Raw genomic sequence first — 6,251 nt, 5'->3', positions numbered from 1 at the left:
TCGCTGCTTCTGACCACTTCCTCTTTGCCCTGGGGCGGAGGCAGCTGTGACCGCACTCATGGCACCAGTCCAGAGAGTGGCCTCGGAGGCTGTCCTGGAAGGGCCCTCCCGCTGGCTGGGGGTCTTCTCTGCCTTCATTTCCAGGGTCCCGCCTTGAGCCCCAGAGCAGTGGAGGGTGGGTGGGCTCCCCAGCGCTCCCTCATGGACCAAAAATACTGACCCAGTGCTGCCCACCCTCCCTCAGGCTCTGCCTGGGCTGAAGCCATTCCAAGCAGCTTCCACGGAGGATGTGCCCCAAGTCCAGGACCCCTGCCCGGCGGCCAGACATCCCCACAGCCCGAGGGATACCCACGGAGGTGAAGGCGCAGCACCAGGCTCTCCAGCAGCGAATGCTGCCACCCGAGGCAGAGGAGACGCGACCTGGGAAGACAGCGGGCGCCCAGAGACACAGGCCTGGCTTGGCCACTTGTTAGCTGGGGGCCTGGGGCAGGCTGCTTTTCTTCTTGGAGCCTCAGTTTCTGCGCCTGTGCAATGGACAGAAATAACACCTCCAAGGCTTGTAGTAGGAAATAAATGAGGCACTACATGTACGGTGCTGAGTACAGGGTCTGGTACGCAGCAGTTGCTTAATAATGGTGTCAGCTATTAATGGGCTGAGAAGGGTGGACCTCCTCGACTGTAGCCCACCAGCCTGGGAATGGAAATTTTCAGGCAAGAATACTGGAGTGGGTTGCCATGTCCTACTCCAGGGGATCTTCCTGACCCAGGGGTCAAACCCAGGTCTCCCGCACTGCGGGTGGGTGCTTTACCATCTGAGCCACTCGGGAAGCCCCATTATTAGGAAGAGCCTGCAGCTGGCCTGACCCTCTGAGGATGCCCCCCCTCACTAGTCACAGGCGCGGGCCCGGCTCGTGGCCTCTGCCCTGGCTCCCCGCCCCGAGCAGGCATGGCCTGAAGCTCAGGTCCACAGGGAGCACGCCTTTCTCTGGTTGGCAGCGTCTCAGCCCCACCTAGCCAGTTCGGAAAAAGATCAATGTCAGTTACTGTTGGGGTGTCCGGCCCAGTATTGTGCCAAAACCTGGGGTCTGTCTCCTTTTTTTTTTAATTTGTTTGTTTATGGCTGCACTGGGACTTTGTTGTTGCGTGCGGCTTTCTCGAGTTGTGGCGAGTAGGAGCTGCTCTCCATTGCAGCGCGTGGGCTTCTCACTGCGGGGGCTTCTCTCGTTGCAGAGCACGGGCTCGAGAGCTCAAGCTAAGTAGCTGCGATGCACGGGCTTAGTTGCTCCGTGGCATGTGGGCTGTTTTCCCACCAGGAATCAACCTGTGTCCTCTGCATTAGCAGGCAGATTCTTAACCCCTGGACCACCAGGGAAGACCTGTGTTAATTCTTGTGGTCAGAATTACATAACATAAAATCAACATCTTAACCATTGTTAAGTACAGTTCTGTGGCGTTGCATGCGTTCACATGGCTCTACGGTCATCACTAGTGCCCGTCTCTGGAACTTTTTTTTTAATCTTCCCTGATTTAGACTCCGTCCCCATGAAGCACTAACCCCCCAGCCCCCTCTCCCAGTTCCTGGCACCCACCCTTCTGCGTTCTGTCTCTAGGAATCTTAACTGCTCTGTGTGCCTCATATAGGAGGAATCACACAGTATTTTGTCTTTTGCACCTGGCTTGTTTCAATTGCCATAATGTCCTCAGGGTTCATCCGTGGTGTGGCAGGTGTCAGAATTTGTCTCCTTTTTGTGGTTGAGTAACATTTCTAAAATACATTTTTAAAAGACTTACTTGTTTCGTTTTTGGCTGTGCTCGGGTCCTGGTCATTACGTGCGGGCTTTCCCTAGCGGTGGCGAGCGGGGGCTCCCTCTTCGTTGCGGTGTGTGAGCGTCTCAGCGCCCGGGCTTCTCTAGTTGTGAAGCACGGGCTGCAGTGCGTGCGGGTTTCGTAGCCGCAGCGCGTGGGCTCAGCGGTGTGGCGCATGGGCTTAGTTATTCTGTGCATGTGGGGTCCTCCCAGGCCAGGGATCGAACCCGTGTCCCTTGCATTGCAAGGCGGATTCCTGACCACTGGACCCCCAGGGGAGCCCTGGATGATATTCCTGTTCTGTCTAGACCACGTTGTGCTTATCCCCTCATTCATCAGCGGCCACTGGGGTTGCTTCTGCATCTTGGCTAATTGTGAATAACACTGCTAATGCTGCTGTGCAAGTGTCTGTTCTCAACCCCACTTTGATTTTGGGGTGTATACCTGGAAGTGGTGTGGGACATGGGTATGGCTGGGGCATGTTGTCTTGATTTTTTCTCTTTTTTGAGGAGTTGCCCAAAGTCTTGGGGTTTTCACTGAGACCAGTCACTGGGGAGGCCCCCCAGCTGTACTGAGGACAGAGGGCGGTGGACTCAGGAAGAGTGTGACGAAGTGGAAACCAGCCCTGACTCTGCCGCTTACCAGGGCTGCGACCTGGGCAGGCCCCTTGTGCTCCGTGTGCCTCAGCTTCCTCCACCGCAACATGGGACGCGCGGCACTGCCTCGTGGGCGGTGATGGTGGCCAGAGCATTTCCCTGGACCGGTGCCTGGCACCCGGGAAGCGCTGGTAACTGTTTGCTCTGGACTGGTGCATCTGTGTGCTTGCTGAGATCCAGTCCTGCAGGCTCACTGCTTCTGCAGCGCCGCACCAGCCTGACTCCTCCGTGGAGCGTCCCTGGCGGGGATGCTTTTCCCCAGGACTCATTTCTTTTTCCCCGTTTCCAGGTTCCTGGGACTCTCTCTTCATCTGGAGGGAGTCCCTGTCTCCCTGGACATGGCTTAAGCCTTTGAAGACAAAAGTCAAAAAGCAGTGCCTTGGACCACGTGTGGGGGAGCCTGAGCCAGGACTGGAGTGGACCTGGAGGGGACACTGTGCTGACCAACGCAGGCCCTGGTGCAGGTGAGGAGGAGCCCTCTTCTCTCCCCTTTAACCTGGACTGTATCCTTTTCCATGCCTGGGTCCAGTCGGAGCCCCGAGTCTGGGAGGGGACAAGGGAGCTAGGAGGATGAATGTAGACAGGCCACAGCCAGGATGACAGGGGTGGGGAGAGGTGCTTGGGGCAAGAAATGAGCACTGGTTTGGAGCCTTATCCTGAGGAGAGTTAGCTGGGGGGCTCGGGTGCTGGGCAGGGGCTGGGCAGGGAGAGGAAGTGGTCGGGGCCGGGACAGTCCCACCGGTGCTGGAGGCTAAGCTGGCATGAGGGCGCTGCCTGGCCAGCGGGCCTGCACTGGGTCCCTCTGAGCCCCGCTGACCTGGGGGATTACAGGAGGAAGGGATGGCCAGTCTTGGCGGGCAAGGACGGTGGTGCTTAGAGACCTTGGCTGGGAGTCGACTCGGGGAAGCCAGGACCTGGGGGCCCACCTGTAGGTTTGCCGCATTCACCTGCAATAGGAGGGAACAGAGAAGCCTCTGGAATACCCCTCCCGCCCTTCCCCCCAGCATCCCCCCAGCATCCCCTTCCTCCAGCATCCTTTCTCCTTTGCGTTTGTCTTTGCCTTTCACCTCCTCCCGGGTGGTTGGTACTTTGGAAGTTCCCAAAGCAGTGCACGCCACAGTTTATCTGCACCAAGGACCTGGTAAGAAGTCAGCACTCAGGACCTGCTTCAGTGAGTGACTCTTTGCACGGCCCTCTGGCAGAGCTCACTAATGGGGACCCTCCCCACCTCCCCACACTTCTCCCTAGCTTTGTCAAAACCAGGCCTGTCTTAAATGTTTGCAGAAATCCCCAAAGGGGCACTAATACCTGCTCTGGGGTAGTAAATAGAATATGTCATGAAGATTAAGCAGAATAACATGAAGAAACTGCCCGGTTACCACATTGCAGTTTTTTTTTAATTAGTTATTTTAAAAAATAATTATGTGAAAAAAGGGGATTTTAAAAAAAAATGTTTATTGAACACCTACTCTATCCCAGGCATACTGCAGCACGTGCACTCTGGCCTGAGAGTCGAGCTGACTTTCCAGCCCGGCTCAGCAGTGGTGACGCCCATCAAGGTCATCTCCCCGGCAGCAGCACACACAGGGGATGTGGAGGAGAAGGAGTCAGCTGTGCGTCCTCAGGCAGAGTGCCTGGCCTCTCTGAGCCCCTGTTTCCTGATCTGTAATAGCGAGATCGGAAAAGCCCTCTCCCGCTTCTCGTGGGTTGGGCGTCAGTCTTGGCAAAAGCTGGAAGGTACTGTCCCGCCAAGCAGGGAGGCGGGCATCCAGGGGAGGCCAGCCCGCCTGTGCCCGTCACTGGAGCACCTGCCCTCAAGCTCCTGAAGCCACGACTGCAAGCTCAGAGCACACCCCTCAAGGATACCAGCCTGTCTGGAAAAGAACATTCCTCCGAGTCCATGGAAAGACAGTCATTCCCGTGGTGCCCCGGGTGAGGGCGTGGTGGTGCCCCCAGTCATCCCAGTGCTACCCTGACTCCAGAGTGGTCCATGGAGTCTGTTTCCATGGAGACCAGGGAAGGAGACAGCAATTCTGGGAGGAAAGGTGAGCTTTTTGTTTAAGGTTTCAGAGGTTGAGGAGGGTGGTGCTCAGCTGAGTGGTGGAGCCGTCGTTGTTCCATCAGGATGAAGTGTCGGGTGGCCAAGCCCAGGACAGTCAGGGAGGCCGGGGGGATGGCAGCTTTGTCCCTGGAGGGCCCAGCAGATAACTCATTACCACCCCTCCTGCCTTTCAGACTGAGCTTGGTGGGGTGGTCGTGATGCGCTGTGTTCTTGTCATCTGTATTATTACTGCCAGCGTTCAGCATGCTATGTGTAAGTCATCGACCTTAGTGATTATAAGATTATCACCTTTAATGCTCACAACAAAATTATGAGGCAGTTGCTATTGCCATCCCTATTTTACAGATGATGAAACTGAGGCACAGAGGGGTTTGGTATTGTGTCCAAGTTTACACAGGAGAGGAGCAGAGCCTGGAGTCCAGCCCAGGTCTTCTGAAGCTGGAGCTGGTGACCATGCCATACACTGGCACGGGCCAGGGGGGACAAACAGGGAGCTGAGGCAGGGAAAGAAGAAAAGTAAGTCCTAGCACCCAGGTCCCACCTGGATCTCTTGTTAGTATTGGTGTTGAAGAGTCACCGACTTCATGAAGGGGTGTCACGGCTCTCGTAGATGAGGAGCTGGGAGCGCAGGGAGGCTCAGTGAGTCGCCTGAGCAAGGGAGCTACAATCTGAACCAGATGTATGGCTTGTTCACTGACCCCCTGCCCCCCACCCTGCCACTGTGTCTTGCTTCTTTGGCCATCTGTTCCAAATCTGATCCTTCTTAGGAACCCTGGACCTGGAGCAGACACGCCAGGAATCTACACGTGTTTTCTGAGATCACGGACAAGACCCCAGGCACTTCCATTTGCTTCTGCTTTGGGCAAGGAAGAGGACGGGTGGTAGGAAGTGTAGTGACCTCCTGTCTTTGGTGCCTGGACCTTTCCCTGAGCCTGAGCTCTGCTGAAATGGAGAGTTTTGAAATGAGAATCATGTTGGAGTATTGCATCTTTACTTGTGTGTGTGTCAAAGAAATAGGAAATCTCTAGGAGGGACCTGAATTGAAAATTCTGTCCACTCACCCGTCTGTCCTTCCTTCCAGTCTCCAACCATCCATTGCCAATCCACTCACTCACCCATCCTTCCATCTATTCTCCCACCCACCTATCCTTTCTTTCATCTATACATGCATTCACCCACCTATCCACCCACTTACCCATCCTTCCATCTAGCCATCCTTCCCTCCACCCACCCTCCATCCATCCTTCCTTCCATCCATACATTCATCCATCAACTCATCCATCCACCCATCCTTCCATCTGTCCCCCCCAATCCATCCACCTACTCACCCATCCGTCCTTTCTTCCATCCACATATCCACCCACCCCTCCACCCACTCATCCATCCTTCCATCTGTCCCCCACCCATCCATCATCCATCTATCCATCTCTTTATAAATCTTTATTAGTAATCCATTGCTTCTTGACTCCAAAACTTAGTGGTGTAAACAACAACAGTAATTTATTGTCTCGTGGTTTCCGAGAGTCAGGAATTCAGGAGCGGCTGTCTAGTCGTTGCTTGCTGTTGGTGAGAAGCCTCAGTCCCTCTCCACAGGAGCCTCTCCAGAACGTAGTGGCTGGGCCTGAGAGAGTGGCCCAAGGGAACAAAGCAGAACCACCATGCCTTCATAACCTAGCCTCACATGTCACACACTGGCCCTTCCATGGGATTCTGCTAGGGCAGAGTCA

The sequence above is a fragment of the Odocoileus virginianus genome, chromosome 20 (assembly GCF_023699985.2).
Source record: "Odocoileus virginianus isolate 20LAN1187 ecotype Illinois chromosome 20, Ovbor_1.2, whole genome shotgun sequence".
Classification (NCBI taxonomy): domain Eukaryota; kingdom Metazoa; phylum Chordata; class Mammalia; order Artiodactyla; family Cervidae; genus Odocoileus; species Odocoileus virginianus.
This window is presented reverse-complemented; position numbering follows the sequence as displayed.